Source organism: Cryptomeria japonica, chromosome 8 (assembly GCF_030272615.1).
Source record: "Cryptomeria japonica chromosome 8, Sugi_1.0, whole genome shotgun sequence".
Lineage (NCBI taxonomy): Eukaryota > Viridiplantae > Streptophyta > Pinopsida > Cupressales > Cupressaceae > Cryptomeria > Cryptomeria japonica.
This window is the reverse complement of record NC_081412.1, coordinates 84,196,218-84,217,908: the sequence shown is the minus strand read 5'-3', so window position 1 is coordinate 84,217,908 and position 21,691 is coordinate 84,196,218.

The following is a 21,691-nucleotide window of genomic DNA, read 5'->3' as shown; positions in this document are numbered from 1 at the left end:
AAAAATGCACTTTACATTCAAAATAGGGATTGACTCCACTAGATCCAAATCCAAGGGAAATAAGGATGTGAATGATAACTCAATTATGAACAGATAGTACCAAACCGGTACTGAGAAGGGAGGGTGAATCAGTACAAACAAAAACACAATCCTAAACCGGTTTGTCAACAGACACTATGCTTTGGCAGACAAACAGTAACACCAGTCTTAAACAAAGTACAATTGGAAAAACCTAGAATAACTGAGACAAGCATAAACTGGTTGACACTTATCTTTTCATACAATCTAATATTTCATTTCCATTTCACCCTAGTTCATGAACAAATAATCTATCATCAAAGATATATAAACACCTAAATCAACATGATTTACCTTTAGACACAAATCACCTAAACCATCACATGAATAACACCACACATGATACATGGATTTTTTTCACATGGAAACCCAACTGGGAAAAACCATGGTGGGGATGAATACCCACAAGCTATTTTTGAACTCTTTAGAAGTCTGCTCTGTTAGGAGCCTTGTCTGGTTAGAGACTGATATAATAGGTTCTATTAGGAACCGATCCTATTAGGGATCACCTGGTTAAGGGATGGCTAGAATACCCGGTTAAGGGTTAAACCCTATTAAAGGTTACCTTGTTAGAGGATTTAAAGAACTCAATGGTTTTGAGTCACCCTGTTAAAGGATTTACAGTAAGTCGGTTAAAGCTACCCTGTTAAGGGATTTCCCAACTATTGAAGTGGTTAGAGATCAATAGGTATTACAATGATTTGGTAATAGCACTCAATGCCAATGCAGATCCACTTTAGCTCCTCTTCACCTTTTTCACTTACACTCTACAAGTATCACTTCTCTCCTCTGGTTTGGCAAGAATCACATATCCCTTCACTTGGATACACACACACAACTTTTGCCAACAACCTCAAATAGAAACACAACATTGACCTTATAGGAAACAGATAGGTCAGTAGCATAAACCCTAAACCCTAAACCTGTTAGGTTAAGCAATTCAAATGGTTCAATCATGATCATTGAGCACATTGCATTAAATGCAATAGTCTTGAACCAATCTCAAGACATTCTCCATCATTCGTTTTCCATCGATTTCATGGCGGCTGATAACCCAACACGTGTTTTCACCATTTACAGACTTTGCACATTCCTGAGGTAGATAGGAACAATCTCCTTCATGCAAGATCCTTCACGCACACAGGGCTAATGTGGCAACATGATCTATTCTTGGTTACAATGCTAACTCATCAACAAAGTCACCGATTGAGTCACATAGGCTTGAGGCATTTCAACTAGAAACCCTGAAGTTGAGACTACCAACCAGTAGTCATGCAAAGCTTTCATGTACCGGTTCCCATAACCACATGTCGGTTCACCTTGAACAAACACACCGCTTCACTTTGGCACATATACTAGTGCCCAATGTTATACCGGTTCTCACATATACCAGTTCTTGGTAAGATATCGGTTCTCTCTTCTTCAGCATATTGACATCAATGACAACATACAATGTCATCATGTCCTCATACCAGTTCACATAATGCCAATAGTGAATGCTAAGTAGATTGCAAGTTTTGGAATGTAATTTTCCCTCTTTTGTAAATAGATATGTTAACTTGTTGACTATGTAGAAAAGGAAGACAAAATAGATGAAACAAGGAGCTACCAATTCTGGATCGTGTTGTAACTTTGGATCTGAGATGTCTAGACTGAACAGATTTGCCCTACAAATTTGGAAAAAATTCATCAGGACCATGTGTAAGCTATGCATGATCCTCTGAAAAATCTGTGAGTTGAAAAGGGTTTTCTTGTCTCTGTAAATGAAGCCTAAATTTGCAATTACAATCATGTACTTGCAACCTACACACAAAAAAGAAGGGAAGAAGGGTTTTGGATAGGGGTTTGCCTTAGTCAAACCCCGATTGAGGAATCAACCTTGAAAAAAATTAATTGCAAATACTTAAATGTGAATAATGGAAATGTATACCTTGTAGATCTACAATTTGTTGATGATGGTTGCTTTTCTTCTTGAATGTAATCACAAGTGTTGCATGAAATGGAATGTAACATGACAAAACCCTAACACACACATTCTTGCAAATGAATGTTGTAATGTTGCTCTAATGGATGAGAGAAGAAGACACATGAGGAAGAAGACTTGATGAATGCTTGAACTCTTGAACACTTGAATGCTTGATGATGATAATAGAGACCTTCCGCATGTTTTCCCAATTTTTGCTTATCTTCGCTTAAGCAAATCAAAGGAATAGATCCCCCTTTTATACTTATCTTGGAGGGTTTAATTTTCCTCTCACCAAAGGCCGACTGATGCAAGAGAATCACTAGTTCATAGCAATCTTGCATCAACCAAAAACATTTTCTTTATGTTTTTCTTTTTGTTTGTAGTTTCAACTTTTCCTTCTATGTGTCCTAGTTTTGTCTCACTGGATCCTGTGGAGTTGGATTCTACTTGAAGATTTGCTCATCTTTCTTGTTTCCAGACTGCATTGCATTTGGATCATTTTTTGGCAAGATATCACTATCGGTATTCTTTGGTAGTTTCATGTTACCAGTTGGTAGTTCTTGTTATCGGTTGCCTAGACCTATTTTGGTGATCTACTAGAACCCCTTCTGAAGCTTATGGAGCCTTGGGCATTGATTCTGATGTTCCTTGGCATGTGGCTAACCTTTTCCCATGATCTACATTTCATCCTTTGGATTTTTTGGAAGAATCTCTTGGTAGAGACAGACCTTGTTTATTTTACATGTTAGTTCTTGTTCTTTGGGTTTTGATCCTTTTTGGATCGACTGGATCCTTTGGATTGATATATATATAATTATAATTGTGCATTGCAATGGAATCAATCTGAGAATCAAGTAGCTAGATTGTGCATAGAAGATAGATCTCAAGATTCAAGGTCTCGATTGTGACCTATTATGTATGTTCTACTAGGCTTGTGAGTCAATATGTTGTAACCTAGTTGTTAATGGTTGGTTATAATCAATTTTCATGAAATAAAACAATTTGTTCTGCATTTCTTGCATCGTATCTTTGTGTTTCCGTTGTGTTTACTCTTGCTAATAGGTCTAGATTGATCTCTTTGAGGTCCCTCCTCACTAGTGACTACTTCAAGTGGTATCCAAGTGAAGTTTCATTCCAGAGGTTGTGTGTCCTGAAATTTTTTTTATAGGGTGGCGGATTGCAGATCCGACTTGCAGCTACAAAGGACCAGCACGCATGATGGCACAAAGAGGAGCTAGGAATGGTGGAGCATGTGGGAATGAAAACCTTGTTGTGATGGAGATGTTGTGAGGTATAGAAGCTTAGTTGGAAGCCATGGAGACACCCTAGAGAAGAGGTCGACATATCGAAGATGTGAGTGAAGATGAAGGAGAAGAAGCCCCAACAAAACAAGCAAAGCTACCGATGGTTGATCTGAATGAGGAAAGGTTTTTGAGGATTTTGAGTAGGGTGAATACTAAACCTCATTTTACCCCACTCAAATATGATGGGAATTTTGATTCAGATGAATTGATGGATTGGATCTTGGAGATGGAGACGTATTTTGATTTTGAAAACACTGCAAAAGAGAGGAAGGTGAAATATGCCTATACCCAATTGAAAGGTCATGCATCTCTCTGGTGGGAGCATTTGCAAGTTGATAGACAAAGAAGAGGTAAAGAGAAGATTAAGACATGGGATATGATGATTACTAAGTTGAAATCAAAGTTTATGCCAGGTGATTGTCAAGTGAATCTATTCTAAAAGTTGTAGAATTTGAGACAGAAGGAATCTAGTGTGAAGGAGTACACCGAAGCATTTTACAAGTTGAATATCAGATCTAGACATATTGATGATGGAGTTAAACAAGTTGAAAGATATTTGAATGGATTATAGATGTCTATACAAGATTAACTCAATTTGGTCAAATTGGAGAGTGTTGAAGAGGCTTACCTGTATGCCCTAAAGGCAAAAGAGAAGTTAAACAAAAGACATGAGCAAGATAGAGAGGCAAAGGTAGAAGGTTTATCAGAGGGAGATTTTGAGGAAGAAGATATATCAGAGGTAGAGGAACCAGTACATATCAAAAAAAGGACAAGGAAATGAACAAAGAAGGTAATTCATATCAGAATGATGATAGAAATTTCTATTGGGGGAGAGAACCAGATGGTTACCAGAATGAGAATTTTGGAAGACAAGACAAGAAAACATGTAGAGGAACCTGCTTTAAGTGTGGAGGAGAAGGAGATCATGCATTTGAGTGTAAGAAGATACAAAATACCAGAAGAGCAAGAGTGGTGGAAGAAAATTCCATCGAATTAGACAATAAACTGGAAGATGGAGAACTGTTGATGATGAGGAGAGCTTTGTGTCATACTGGAGGTGATGAAGAGCCCTTGCAAAGGAAGAATCTGTTCAAGACTAGATGTAAGGTATCCAATAAGTGTTGTAAAGTTGTTATTGTTAGCGATAGTTCAACTATTCTTATTTCAAAAGAGATTGTGAATAAGTTGAAGATGGAGAGATTGAAACACCCTAAGCATTATTAGATAGCATGGATTCGAGATGAACATAAGTTGTCAATAAGTGAGAAATGTTTGGTGAAATTAAAAATTGTGAGTTATCATGATGAAGTCTTGTGTGATATTATGCCTATGGATATTTGTCATCTTTTGTTGGGTAGACCTTGGTAGTATCATACACAGGTAGTACATGATGGGAGGAAGAATACATACACTATTGTGGCCAATGGGATGAAGTAAACCTTGTTGCCTTTGGAAGAACCTTTGAAGAATAAAGTCGGTACGAATGCTAGAATCTGTTTGGTAGATGGAAGGAAATTCATGGATGGATTGAGACATGAGAATGTGTCTTTTGCTTTAATTCCTCAGAAGTCTGAGAAACTAAAAACGAAAGGAGAACACCCAGAAGAGATAAAAGATTTACTGATAGAATATGAAGAAATCATTTTAGATAATGTACCTGATGTATTTCCACCTATGAGAAGTATTAGTCATTGCATGGACTTGGTTCCTAGAGCTAGTTTTCCTAAGAAAGCTACACACCGGTTGACACCAATAGAGAATGAAAAACTGAAAAGACAAGTGCAAAATTTGTTGAAGAAAGGTTTGATTAGAGAGAGTTTGAGCCCTTGTGCAGTACCAGTCGTATTTGCACCTAATAATAATAGAGAGTGGAGAATGTGTACCGATTTGAGAGCAATAAATAAGATCATAGTGAAATGTCAGTTCCCTTTGCCTAGGATGGATGACATAATGAACTATTTGAGTGGAGCAAAATACTTTACAAAGATAGATTTGAAGAGTGGATGTCATCAGATTAGGATCAAAGAAGGTGATGATTGGAAGACAACATTTAAGACAAATGAAGGACTGCATGAATGGTTGGTGATGCCTTTTGGATTGACTAATGCACCGAGTACTTTCATGAGACTGATGAATGAGGTGTTGAAGAAATTCTTGGATAAGTTTTTTATTGTGTATTTGGATAAAATTTTGATTTTCAGTAAGACAAAAGAGGAGCATTTGTTGCAGTTAAGACAAGTTTTGTAGAGGTTGGGGGAAGAGAAGTTGTTGATTAACATTAAGAAGTGTACTTTCATGAAGGATGAGTTAATCTATTTGGGATCTATGATATCTAAGGATGGTTTCAAGATGGACCCTAAGAAAGTGAAAGCAATTATTGAATGGCCTACACTGGAAAGCATTGGAGAGGTAAGATCATTTCATTGATTGGCTAGTTTTTACCAAAAGTTTATCATAAATCTTAGTTCAGTTTGTAACCCTATGATTGAGACCATGAGAGGAGATCAGAAGGAATTCAAGTGGACCACCAGAGCAAACATAAGTTTTTAACTATTTAAGAAGAAAGTAACTAAGCATCCTGTGTTGGCTTTACTAGATTTCAATAAAGTATTTCAAGTGGATTGTGATGCAAGTGGAATAGCAATAGGAGCAGTCTTGAGTCAGTAAGAGAGAGTAGTAGCCTATTTTAGTGATAAATTGAATGATGCCCAGAGGAGATATTTAGTGTATGATAAAGAGTTTTATTCCATAGTTCAAGCCTTGAAGAAGTGGAGACATTAGTTGTTGCCTAAGGATTTTGTGTTGTATACAAATCATCAAGCTTTACAACATTTGAATAGTCAGAGTAAGTTGAATCAGAGATATATGAGATGGGTAGAATTATTGTAGAGTTACACCTTTGTGTTGAAGCATAGGAGTGCGAAATCTAACAAAGTTGTTGATGCATTGAGTAGGAGAAAGAATTTGCTGACAGAGATGAGAGTGATAGTATTAGGATTTGAAGACCTTGTATGATGATGACCCAAATTTTGTAGAACCTTGGAAAGCATGTAGAGAACCGATTATGGTAGATAGAAGCAAGTAGTTGGATTAATTCATTAAGGATAGGATGTTATTCATAGGAGTTCAGTTGTGCATACCTAAGATTTCTCTGAGGGAGAATCTGATAAAGTATAAACACAGTGGAGGGCTAGCTGGATATTTTGGTATTGACAAAATGGTAGCATTAGTAAGTGAGAAATACTTTTGGCCCCAGATTCATAAGGATATTAAGAGATATGTGCAGAGTTGTGGAGTTTTTCAAGTTGCAAAGGGTAGTAGTCAGAATGTGGGATTGTACAGACCTTTGACAGTACCAGTAAGACCTTCAGAGCATATAAGGATGGATTTTGTACTTGAATTGCCTAAGACATCGAGAGGGAATGATTCTATATTTGTGGTAGTAGATAGATTCTCAAATATTGCTAATTCCATACCTTGTAAGAAGACATCAAATGCATTAAATGTAGCAAACGTATTTTTCAAGGAAGTGGTGAGATTGCATGGATTGTATAAGAGCATAGTTTCAAACAGAGACACTAAGTTTTTTGGCTATTTTTGGAGAACACTTTGCAAGAAGAGGAAGATAGATTTGAAGTTAAGCTCTACTTTTCATCCACGGACTGATGGATAGACATAAGTTGTTAACTAGAGCTTGGAAAAATTGTTGAGATGTTTAGTCGGAGATAAAACCAGAAGATGGGATTTGATCCTTGCACAAGTAGATTTTGCCTACAATAATTTAGTGAATAGAAGTACCAGAAGAACACCTTTCAAGATTGTTACTGGATCACATCCTTGAGGTATATCATAATTGATAGACATTAGCAATGAAGACCAAAGAAGTTCAAAAGTAGAAGACTTTGCAGATCACATGGCAACATTGCATATTCAAGTTAGGCAGCATTTGAAAGACATGAACAACAAGTATAAGGAGAAGGTAGATGAGAAGAGGAGACATAAGAAATTTGAAGTTGGTGATGAAGTGATGGTATATCTGAGAAAAGTGAGATTACCAGTTGGAACTTATAACAAATTACAGATGAAGAAGTTTGGACCTTGCAAGATTTTGAGGAAGTTCAGTTATGGAAATGCATATGAAGTGGAGTTACCGGATAGTCTGAGTATTTCACCTGTGTTTAACATCATAGATCTTCATGAGTATCATGAACCAGAATTCAATGAGAATAGTATTGTAGAATTGGAGAAATAGTTGCCTCGGAAGGAATCGGATCAGATTGAAGAGATTTTGGACAGTAGGATTGGCCATAGTTCTCAGAGCAGTCAGTATAAGGAGTATCTTATGAAGTGGAAGGACAGACCAGTTGAAGATTCATCTTCGATTTCTCGGGCAGAGGTAGACCACCTTGATTTTCCTCTAAGACTAACAAAGTGAGAGGCTCACTTTTTCAAAAACCCCAAATGTCAGATGTAGGAGCATCCCTGGTTCATAGCAATCTTGCATCAACCAAAAAAAATTTCTTTCTATTTTGCTTTCTATTTGCAGTTTTAGGTTTTCTTTATGTGTGTTTTGGTTTTGGCTCACCAGATCCTATGGAGTTGGATTCTACTTGAAGACTTGATCATCCTTCTTGTTTCTAGACTCCATCACATTTGGATCATTTTCCGGCAAGATATCACTATCGATTTCTTTGACAATTTCATGTTATTGATTGGTAGTTCTTGTTACCGGTTGCCTGGACCTATTTCGGTGATTTATCGGAACACCTTCTGAGGCTTGTAGAGCCTTGGACGTTGATTCTGATATTCCTTGGCATGTGGCCAACCTTTTACCATGATCTATGTTTCATCCTTTGGATTTTCTAGAGGAATCTCTTGGCGGAGCCTGACATTGTTTATTTTACATGTTAGGTCTTGTTCTTTGGGTTTTAATCATTTTTGGGCTAACTGGATCCTTTGGATCAATATATATAATTGTAATTGTCCATTAAAATAGATACAATTACAGAATCAAGTAGCTAGATTATGCGTAAAAGATAGATCTCAAGATTTGAGGTATTGGTTGTGACCTATTCTATATGTTCTACCGGGCCATTGAGTTGGTATGCTATAACATGGCCGTTACCAGTTGCTTGTAATCAATTTTCATGAAATAAAATATTTTTTTCTACATTTCCTCCATCATATCTTTATGTATCTGTTGTGTTTACTCTTGCTGACTGGTCAAGATTGATCTCTTTGAGGTCCCTCCTCATCAGTGACTGATTCACTGACATAGGGGGAATTAAATCCCGAAGAGAAAATTAGGTCCAAGGGTCAAATGGACCCATTTTAGGGCCACCTAAAGAGGGAAGACAGGGGAATCACACCCCTATCCTGCCCTACTTTAGGGCTTGGATAGGTTCACAAGCTAGCACAAGGGTTGAAATAGGAGGAGATATGGAAGGATGATGCAGAGAGGAATCCCAATTGAGTAGGCAGATGCAATCGCTAGGGTGGGGACCTAAAACATAGTCAAAATAGTAAGGGTCACAAATTTATGACGTTACAAATATTTATGTACTCCTAGCCAATGTATATGAACATTGTAGGTTCTAGCCCCACCATGGTTTTTCGCTTCTCGGGTTTTCACATAAAAATTCCGGTGTTCTGGATTTGTGTATTCTTAGTTGCATGTTTATGTTCTTTTCTGTTATGCATTGTTAACTAGTGGATAAAGAATAAGTTTGTGGTTTTAACTTTCAGTAGATCACTGATTCACCCCCCCCCCCCCTCTCAATGATCTCTAATTCTAACATGTATAATGGCCCATCGAGTGCTTTAATGGTCTCGCTAGGATCAAATGCTATGCACAAGTCCTTAGGAGGTTTTTGTTGATCTACAAGGTTCACCACATTATTAGATCCAAGGCCAACATCATTGGGAGGAAAGTAAGATGATCATTCTCAATCACTCAATCACATTAGTGGAATTGGATGGCAAAGGATTAGTAAAAATCTAAAGTTTTTGATTAGGAGGAGCAACGGATTATTTCCTTTATCATTCACACCTGCCACAAATATGGTATTGTTCTCATCAATTCTTGAATCTTACTTCTTAATGAAAAACATTTTTTAGTATCATGACCAGGCTAACGATGGTATTGGAAAAAGGATTTAGCATCAAAGTAAGGTGAAGATTATTTAGATGGATCAATCGGTTTGATTTGGAGAAATTTTAAGACATTCCTTTGTATTAACTGTGACATAATGCTATGCAAAGATTCATTCAAAGGAGTAAATTCTTTTTCTTTTTTATAGTATCTAGATAAAGGAGGCACACTTATAGTGCCTACCAATTGAATTTTGTTGTTGTTGACATTGGTTATGAATCCTTTGTTTGGCTTTAATTTCACAAACGGTTGTTGAACACTATCACCCTTATCACTCAAAGCCATGGAAGGAGATGATTGTTCCAATTGACTCTCAGTCAATTGATAATTGTCAAGTACTACGCACAACTATGGAAAGGAAGCAAACTCAGTCAAGAGAAGTTTATCCCTAATGTATTTTTATAAATTAGCAATAAAAATCTTTTGAATATCTTGATCAGGCACACAAAAATAAATCTGAGAATACAAATGCTTGTATCTACTAATAAAATCAGTCACTTTTTCTTTAACACCTTGTTTACAATGCATCAAATCAATCAAAGTAACTTTAGGACCAATATGATTATAGAATTGTTGAATAAAAGAATTAGCCAATTGTTGAAAAGAAGAAATAGAATAAGGAGGCAAAGAACAATACCATTTCAAATCTCTATCCCTTAATGTTCTAGTAAACAATTTCGCTAACAATCTTTGATCATGAACAAAGTCACTTCACAAACTTTGGAATATTTTAACATGAGTTAAGGGATCATATTTCCATTATAAATTTATAATTAAGGGAATTCTACATATTTAGGAGGGAAGACTCTAACTATGTCATTGGATAATGGGCTCGCTACATCAAATGTGGGCACATTATACTTGGATTGATTCATAGAAGCTGTTTGTTGTTGTAAGGAAGACACTATTTGGGATAGACTATTGATTGTAGATTCAATAGAAGGATTGAAATTAGGCATATTGGACTAAGAGGGAGGAGTAATATTGCTGAATGAAGGAAGAGATTGAGAATAAGGAGGTGGGACACTATGATAAGTAGATAATGGAGAAGGTTGGGTAGAACATGGAAGACTCATAGGAGGAATAAAGGAATTATGATTGAAGGATTTTCCCCCTTGACTAACATTTATAGGTGGTGAGTGTGATTGGGTAATGAGGGAAATGCTCATGGTAAGAGGAATGAAAGAACAGGTATTTCCCCCATGACTAACATTTGTAGGTATGACATTTTGTGTAGAGGTATCCATAATGTTTGATGTGAAGATAGGGACACAAGTTATAGAAGTTGTTAAAGGAATGGAATGATTAACCTGACTAGGATGTTGTGTATAGCCTAGGTTTTCAGTACAACTCTTCATAGACATGATATTAGAATCAAGAATATGAAAAATACCACACAAGATGTCAACACCATGTTTATCACTTTGAATCATTCTTTTTAATCCTTCAATCAATGGGAGAGCTTAATTTTTTGGGTATTCTTGACTCATCCATTGTTGAAGATTATCAAATTGATTGTCCATCTTTGCCAATTGGGCAATGGATATCCTAGTTAGTGATTCCTCCACATCAAGAGAGTTATCAAGAGGATAAATGAGAATATCTGGAAGATTTGAAGAACTACCAATATTCTCATTGAAAAAGCTAGCCAAATTAGGCTCCATCTCCTCAATAATTAAACCTTGGGCAACCTTAATTCTACAACATTCCCTAATGGGTATACTATAGGTAGGACTAATAGTAGTAAATCTCATCCACTAAGGGAGGCAAATTGGAAATTTGAATTTTAGAATGCCAAATGATTGAAAGGATAATGCAATCTTCTAATATTTTGAAATTTGAAATTTCGGCTTTGCCAAAATAACCTCTTAATTTTAATTTGAAATTATCCCTTAGAAGATAGAAATTCAAAATTAGGGCTGAAAATGGCCTCTTAATTTTAAATTTGAAAATTGAAAAGAGTGAAGATTAAATTTAAAATTAGGGTTGTCCAAATCTAACCTCTTAATTTTAAAATTTAAAATTTTTGGAATGTTGAAGAAAACAATTTAATTTTAACAAAATTAGGGTATATGCAATTAACCACTTAATTTTGAAATTGAAATTGAAAGTTGAAATGTTGAAATTCAGATTTGTTTTTGACCTTAGGGCAATTGAAAATAAAAAAAACTTCACAAATATCTGGAATTGTGCAGTAGAATACAATCAAAACAAGCTCCCAAAATTTAAGGAGAAAAAGTCGGGACCAAGTAGGTAGCGACTTGGTCCGGCCAACTTTTTTCCATTTTTTTTAGGGAAACAAGATATTGTGATTTTAATGTGAATTCCAAAAGGATATGGGAATTGGAGATGTCAAGATATGCAAAAATAAGCCTTGATGGTCGAAATAGGACACACTTAAGATGTTTGATAAAATGATTAATTGAAAGAACAACAAAAGGGACACACTTAAGTGCTAACTTTTATGATGTTTAGAAGTAAGACAAGAGGCTTTAGATTTAATTGAATCAATTAAATGCTTAAAGGAAATTTTGAATTTGCACAAGATTAAGTCAATTTTAAAAATTAGAGTTTGTTGCATAAACTGCTTAATTTTGAAAATTTGAATGTTTTAAGGAGGGAAAATGAATTTTGAAATTGAAGCAAGGACCCAAATCTGAAAATTAATTCAAGATCTACATAATTGACAAGTTCAATTTTAAAATTAAAAACTAGCATTTTTTATTTAGACAAATGACAAGCTCAATTTTGAATCTAAAAATTAGGTTTTTTATGAAATTAACCTCTAAATTTTTTAAAATTGCAAAGAAATTAAGCTTATAATTGAAAATTTAAATTTTAAATTGCATGCACTCAATTTTGAAAACAAAAATCAAAAGCAAGCATAAGACATGTCGGGTTTACCAAAATGTAAAGTGGAAAATTGGGAGCTTAGCAAATTCTCCACATGGAAGGGAGGATTCACTAAGCTCAATTTTCACTTTAAGGAGACTTTACATTCAAAAGAGGGGGGAGAATCTACTAGATCCAATCCTAAATGATCCAAGGACTGAATGCTAAGTAGATTGATCATGTTTAGAATATAATTGACCCTCTTTTGTAAGTTGATTAATTGAATTAAGACTAATTGTTGGAAATGAAGACATTGTATGAGAATACAATGAGCTACAGATTCAAGATTCAATCGTGCACCTAGATCTGAGAAGTTTGAGATGATTCAAAGCTACTTTGTGAAATCTATCAAAGGTTGTAGGGACTGTGTGTTTGGACCAAGTCACCCCCAACTTGGTCCTCTGAACTTTCCATTCGTTGAAAGGGTTTTTAGGTCTTTACAAATAAAGCTCAATTCCAAAAGTATAGCTACACACCTGCTTTTTGCACATAGAAGAAAAAGGAAATGTGTTAGGAATAGGGGTTTTCCTTCAAGTCAAACCTTGGTTTTGGAATTAACCAAGTGGTTGAAATAATGTAATTGAAATGACTAAAAGTAGAAATCCTCCTCTTTGAGGGGATGCTGAATTGCTTGAAAATGAAATGATTATACCTCCTTGTGAATTTTTTATTGCCTCCACATGGATTTATGATTTCATGAATTAGAATGATGACCTCATCTTGAATGCTTGAAATATTGACTTTATTGTTGCTCCAAAGCTTGAAGGAAGAATGAAAATGCTCAATGACTCTTGAATGCTTGATCTATTGAATACTTAGATGCTTGATTGAATTTCATTAGATGTCAAATGAGAGGGGAAATCCCTCTTATATACTTGCCCATAGGATTAATTGACTGATTTTCTAACATGAGCCGACATAGGGGGATTTTCCCACTTCAAATTTGAGTTAAGAAAGGGAAAGGGGTCCAACATAGGTCCCCATTAAGGGGGACCAGGTCATCACACCCTCATCCTAATGAGGACCATGGTGCCACACCCTGGTCCTGCCCTAATTTGGGGCAGGATCAAGGTGCAAGCAGGGTGCATCAATTAATTAAATGAAGATTTTCATATGTATGAGCATAATTAGGTCTCCGATTAGGCTGAGGGGCGCAAACACTAAGGCAAAGACCCAAATGTAGTAAAAAATTGCAAGAAATGCAATTTTAGGATGTTACAATAGCTAATTTTTTTATTCCTGGTTAGAAACAACTTATATAATCAAGATGCATTAGTAATGTGATCTATTTTAAGGGTATACATAATGGAATATTCACACTATTTTATTAAACACATATAATATTTGAGAGCAACAATAACCATTATTAACAAATAAATTACTATTAATTATTAAAAAAATGATAGTCATGATCTTCCCTTACGAAATACTAATAATTTAAAAAAAATTTAAAAAATCATACTAAATATGCCAATAACATATATTACTAGAAATTGAAATAATTGTCAAATGCTACCAAACTATTGATCTCCTCATATAAACTATTATAAGTGCCTTAGTATGTATTACAAAGGGACAACTTAGATAAATATTAGTAAGTGTTGGTAAAAATAAGTATTAGTAATTATTGTCGATTTATGATAGTCTAAGTTGAACTAGTTGTGGGCCACATCATTCAATTTCCATGTATATGTCATTTGTATGGAAAAATTGAAAATGTTTCCCAGCTTAAAACAAATAATTATGAAAAATTGTATCCATGTTTATTAAACAATGAAAAAATATTAGTATCATGATTCAAAATAATTTTGAAGGCTAGTTCTTACTCTTTGATTTTCTCCATTCTCTACACCCTACCTTACAAAAGGTAGGTTAAAAAATTAAACCCTTAAACAATAGAAGATATAATATATTAGGCACATCTAGACAATACCACTTTCTTGATTGTGACCAATATCCCTCTTTGGTTCCCTACATAATATAATTGTAAATACCATACAAATGGAATATATAGATAGTAAGACTTTGCTAGCATTAAGGTCATCCTATCACAAATCCAACAATCATAAAATTCCATATCTAAGGATAAAGATTAATATTATTGGTGCACATCACAATTATTTACAATATGATACAAATTGTAGAAATATTAAATAAGTTAGATGTATTCTTTTTCTAGTATTTTCTTTTAAACGTTGATCATTTACCAATAAATGTATATAAAATATAAATAACAAGTAACATAAGATTAAACCTCTACAAACTATCAAACTACCATAATCAACTTTAACCAATAGTCAAGAGGATGAAATGTTGTGCAAAGAGAATTAAAATATGTAATAAAAGATATTTAACACCACAACACTAGATTTTTGGATTGGAAAACATCCTGATAGGGAAAATCTATTTGATAGTATTATTTACTTAACTATTGAATCTTATAAATCCAAATAACCAACTATATACAAATGTTCATTTCTCTGATGTTCATTGTCAAGTTACCAATTCTTTTTATAACTAAGCCATACTCAATTATATCACTACAATATTTCTGCAAGCCTCAAATGATGTTCATTTCTCCTATGCTCATTGTCAAGTTTCCTTTTCTTTTTATAACTAATTCATCCTCAATTATATCACTACAATATTTCTGCAAGCCTCAAATGATGTGAGTTTCCCTCTCAATGTATTTTATAGGTGTTGGGAGGTGCTATCCATATGTATTGTAAGGGCTTCAATTCTAGAATTAAAAGAGAAAGTGATAATATATTCATTTCAAATAATGATTCTATCGTTGGGATGGAGTCACCCCTTCATGAAGACTAATAGTGTCATGATCACTATAAAGGTTTCAAAACTACACCTACAAGAGAACTAGTAGTTTCATTTTTTCTTGTTATTAGGGTTAATTTTTACAATCTATAATTTTGGGAAAACTTAACCTATTAAAGATATTTCTATAGATACTTATGGAGTACACCACCTCTCGTAATGATATTTTTGTTCCCACAAAATATCAATGAGATATTGAATGGGTGAAGAGTTCTCACACTTTTTCCTTGGTGTAACATCAACCTTGCTTCATTTGCTCTTTTATCTCAATTCTACAATACATATTGGTGTTCTATTATATTCTCATATGGTTATTTGTTTGATCAATCATGTACTTGTATGAACAATCTAACATAGTATTAACTCTTTGGGTCTAAAAAATTCCTAGTTTTTTATCCTATGCTACTATAGAGGAACATAAAAAGAGTGCCAAAATAATCAACATATAATTTAACTATTATTTGCATGATCCTTCTTTGTTCAATATTTGTAGTTTATTTTTTATATTATAAACAGGGATAACAAGGTTCCCTTACAAAAATAAAATTGTCATTAATATTGACAAAAACAACTAAGAATAACCAACCCATAACCTTCAAATATTTGAATATTCATATAGAAATAATGGGAAACTACCAACTAAAACCATAAAGTATAGCTAAACTAGAAGAAAACATCATGGAGACAACAAATAAATAGCACCCAAAAAAGATAAGATTGCATCACATGACAAGCAATCAAGTTCTTCTATTCTTTGCTCAGAATTTTGAATTTCTCCTCCTTAGGTGCAATATCTCCACCCTCCATTAGCATACCAACCTAGTTTTGTTTCTTCTTTCTTTTTTCAAGAATGCTTTCCTACATAAACTTCCTCTTTTTAAGCTTTAACTACAAAATTACAAGACCTATAATATAATAATACATCACGCCATTAGTTATATTCACTAGTCTACACATTGCTTCTTCTAAATTATTTATTTTATTTTGAGCCACAACCATTTTTTTCTAAAGCTCATAGTACTTGACAATACAATTGATGTAGGAGCATCCGATGGTATAAGGGCAATCATGCATCACCCAAAAATATTTCTCTATTTTTTTGTTTTTCTTTTAATGTTTTTGCATTTCTGGATATCCATTTGGATAAATAAGAGATTCCAACTTTCAGAATTGACCAGCTACTTTTTCTAACCGACTACCAAAATAGAATTTTTTTATTTAAAGGTGGATGGAACCTGAATTTTGGAGGAAGCTTGAGAATAAGAAAATAATCACCTTGGCAAAAGAATTAGGTTAAAATCATTTACAATTTGAAACTTATTCATGTTTTAGTTTCCCCAAAAATTAAAAAAAAATCTTCTAAGTCAGATTTGAGGCATTAAATGGCCTAGAGAAGCCTTGAAAATGGTGAGAATCAACAAAACAGATTGTTAACATATTCTTCATTTAGAGAGATTTTTGACACTTCAAACGACGTGTCAATCTAATCATCCGTTCAAAAGTTATGGTTGTCAGAAGTTGGACCATTTTTCGGAAAGTTCCCAGTTTTCAAATTTCGCTCAATTTTTGAAATTCAAATTGTATGTTTTTGGCGCTATACCACCAAAATTCTAATTTTTAAATTGTGATTTTGGCTCCAAGCAGGAGAGGGCTATTTAGGAAACTTGTGGGTCATTTTTGGAGTTTGTTTTTGGGAGTTGAGTTTTGGGTTGGAAAATCTAATATTGTGGTAAAGGGTTTTCCAGAAAATACTATAAGTTGTAATGTGTTGCAGTTTGTGAGGTTTTGATATAGGAGCATCTTTGGTCAATGAGCAACCTTTCATCAACCAAAAATATTTATTTTAGTTTTGTTTTTGTTCAGTTCTATATTGCAGCTTTTGTGTTTTTTCCAACATTCTCTGGAATTTGTTCATTTTTCGTTGCGGATCAAATCATTGGCTTCTAGACTTGTTATCATTCCTTATTCCAATTTTTCAGCTCATTTGGATATTTTTCTATCAAGTTGTCTCTTCCGGGTTATCTATTTCTTGGTTCCCAGAGCAGTTTTGAGTTTAACAACAAGTTGGAGATTTCCTTTCGTGTGAAGTGATTTCTTGGCTTGCGGATCTGTTTGGTACCATGTTTGATGTTCCTTGGCCCTTGGTTGAAATTCCTTGGTGGTCCGCACTTCATTTGCGTTCTTGGCAGAGGAGATCTTCATGTTTTGGGTCTGACCTATTTTACACATTTCATTGTCCTGTCTTGGAGAATGTAATCTTTTATGGCTGACCCAAATGTGTTCCAGATTCTATATATGTTGTTGTATTTGATCCTTTGGAGGGGAAGAAAAGATACATGATAATTTAGATTCATGTTTTGTAATTTCAACTCCTCTAGAGGTCCAGATGGATTGTTTTCTATAATACATGTTGTTCTAGGCCTGTAAGCCTGAATGTATACCGAATGTTGTCAGCTAGTTTATGATGAATTTATGATGTTGTAGATATTTTATTTTGCATTTTCTACATTATGTGTTGTTTCTTCCATTGTGTTACTCTTGTTGCATGATCTAGACTATTCTCTTTGAGGACCCTTCAGGTTATGGTTGCGAACCTTGAGGCATTCCTTTGGGTGAATAGAACACCAATTTGAGGCAGGCTGCAAGTGTGCTCAATAGATCGTCGATGGAGAGGAAATTGGAACTTTGTAGCCAGATCGCCAAGTTGAGGCATTTGCACCAAATCAAGGGCGGAGATGTCATCGAGAAGGCTGAACCCTAGAAAGGTAGAGCTAATGATGGAGGATTTTAAGAATGAGATGAAGAATGAGATCCAAAATGCACTGGTTGGTTTGCAAAGGAATCCAAAATCAAAGGATGAGTATGAAGAGGTGGGTGAAGAGCTAGAGGCTGAAGAGGTTGAAGGACCAACATATGAGGGAGAAGAAATATTTCTTAGAGCGGTGGTGTAGGTAAGTAAAACTCATAAAGTTGAGTTTTCTAACTTTTCGGGTACATTGAATGCAGAAAACCTGATAGATTAGATCAAAGAGTTGGAGGACTACTTCAAGATTGAAGATGTTAAAGACCCACAAAGAGTTTGGCTAGCACAAACTATGTTGAAAGGGCATGCTACTTTATGGTGGAAATAATTGCAGAGAGATATAGTGGAGAATAGTGAGATGAAAATCACCTGGTGGAGGCAGATGGTTACAAGATTGAAGGCTAAATTCATTCCGAGAGACTATGAATTGGAGTTGTTAAAAAAGTTGCAGAACTTGAAGCAGAAGGACATGAGTGTGAAAGAGTATACTAAGGAATTCTACAAGGTGATGATCAGATCTGGACATCGGGAGATGGATAGGGAGAAAGTGGATAGATACATAAATGGACTTCGATTTAACATTTAGGATGAGATGAGTATGCTAAAAATTTCTATAGCCAAGGAGGCTTACCAATATGCTTTGAAGGCTAAAGATAAAGTGAAAAGAAGACAACAGAATAACCCTAGAGGAAAAGCGAGACATGCTGTCATGCCCAAACTTTTGGGCACAAACAAAATAATTTTTAAAAAAAACATAACCTAATAAAACTAAATTTGCTAAAATAATGCAATAACAAGTCTTGTCTTAACTATGTTTGAATTCTTATCAACTAAAGTTAATCTAAACAACTAAATCAAGGAAGCGAGATAATCTAAATTAAATGCGGAATATTAACTCTCCAAAGAAATTATTATTATCTCATCAATTTTAATAAACAATTTAATTAAAACAAAAGCCTTAAATTGATTGACAAGAGATATTATTAATCTCAAATAATCTTTTAATTCTTGTAGGAATTAATTAAATTAACTCTAGCACTTAGATTTTTAAAACCTATTATTTATTTTAACAATAATTATAATGAGTCTAAAATTTGACTAAAGGGCCAAATAAATCCATAATGAAAATTGCCCTATAAAGTTTAATCTCGAAAAGCCTAAATTTAGGTGGACTAAAATAATCCCCTATAGCCAAATAACTTACAAAAATCGCTATAAAATTCCTAAAAGATTTAACCCCTATAGAATTAAAATTTAAACATCATATTCAAATATTTATATACCTATATGTTTTTATAAAACATATAAAATATGCACGTATAATTAATCTAAAGTTAGATTTATACATTCATATATACACCTATATATACATACATATATATATTTAAAATATATATATATATATATGATCTCTTAAAACAAAGGAAACTAACAAATACACTAAACTAAAATATAATGGGGAATGCCCTATTCTAAATTCAAATGGGTTTTCCTCCCCTTTAAAAATTTTCTAAACATAACATTATTTAAAGATATCCCTATCTAACCTAACTAAAAATTATAAAATATCCCCACCCTCTAACCTATTTTCTTCCTATCTTATTATCTTGTCCTAACCCAAATTTCAGGTTAGGGCTTGACTGAGTTATTCATTTTTGTTGCAGGGCTGAAGAGGGAGATTTAGGTGGAGGCATTGGGGTGAAACGGTGGTGGACTTCACACAGCGGCCACGGGGGTTTATGAGCAAGGGTGGCGGTTGAGGACTCCATGGGGGCTCCCCACAGGGATGGCTGTAGTCATGCCTATGGGTCACGGCCCACAAAGGTGACCTTGGCCACCGCTGGGGGTTGCGGCCCACAGCACGACTGTCGCCGTCACTATGGGGCGTCGCCCACAGTGGATGGCCAAAGTCGTCCCTGCTATGGGTTGCGGCCGCTGCTGGGGGTCACTGCCCACATCACGGGCCGGCTCGCCCTACAAGTCAATCCACAGGGACCAAGGGCCCATCAAATGCTATCCCTTTTTTTTTATTATTTAATTATTTTTTTTTGAAACATAAAATATGTAGAAATATATATATATATATATATATATATATATATATATATATCTAATTAGTATGTATTGGGTTAACATGTATGCTTTTTTTTATACACATATAGATAAACTACTTGTTGTTTCAATATGATCAGAAAATAAATAAAGACATAAAAAAGAACAACTTTAGATTGATACACATCTTTATTTCAATAGGCTAAAAGTAAAAATAGTTTAGATGAAGACACAATAGATTTTATATATATATTCTTTTTTTTTCTGATCTATTAAAGTCTATAGATCTCTCCTCCATATTTAAATCTACATTTTTTTTTTTGAATCAAATAAAGCAGGTTATCAATAACTAACAATTTTAAATAATGTATTTCTCTTTTTTTATATCTAGCTGCTAACTTTAGAAATAAACTATTAGCCCTAGATTTATTTTCTGCAATAAATAAAAGAGAAAATGACAAAATTTAATAAATTTTAACAACAACTACATTAGCCTAGAAATCATTTAAATTAACCTTAGAGATAGACAAATTAAATCTATTTAACCACAATTTGTATTTGGGTATAAATAAATAGGACTAAATGCTTACTTTTCTCTTACTAACATGCAAGCTTACTACTTCACTCATTTCCATTATTTCAATATGCATAAGGAGATAAAATGAACTTTTATTTTCAAAATAACATATATACAACAACATTATTTCAAGAACAATAGAAAACTTAAACCCAACATAAATATTTCATTTTACAATAATAACTTAATAAAAGAATACTTTACCTTAAAGAATACTTAGAATACAATATTGTCAACCTTACATATGGGTGAGATACCCAACTAGTCCCTCATCCCTATTAAATGGGGACTTTAAAATGAATATATTTCTTTTTCAAAATAAATACAACATGCAAATTTTCATTTACATTTCTGCAACTAAAATATAGCATCCCATTCCCTATTCTTTTTCTACAAATCAAGTAAACCAGCAACTCCTGGCTTGTCTTTTCTTTTCTTTTCCAAGCAACCTGTATACAAATCATAAGGCTATGACCATGGAGAGCTCACCTCCTAGCCTAGGCTTCCTAGAAGCCACCCCCGAGCTTAGAGAACCAAGCCCTAGACAGGTTACACTCAAGCAAACATAACAAGCAAGGGAAAACACTCAACAAACACTTTCCCAACCAAGGCTAAACTTCATCACAAAATGTGATGTTTTTACAAGGGTGGAAGTGCACAAATACCTTGAGGAGACTGGAAGAATGGTAGATCACAAGCCATCTCATGGCAAACAAAAATATAACATAAGTTCATTAACCCCACATCCTTATGCCCCCCAAGGCATTCATGCCATACTTTCTCTCCTTATGACCCCCGAATGCATAAACAAGGCTATGCAGCAAAAGTCACATAAACAACCCTTGAGATCACTCTCATAATGAGAGCCTCTCACTCTAAGGTTGTCAAACTCCTTCCACCCCTAAGACCATCCTACTCTCCTAAGAGTAGAAGGCCTTGGTTACTACCAAATCACAAGAAAATGCATAAAAGAAATAAAAGATAGATCACATATCAATTTCACAAAGAAAAATACAAGAAAACAACTTTTACATAC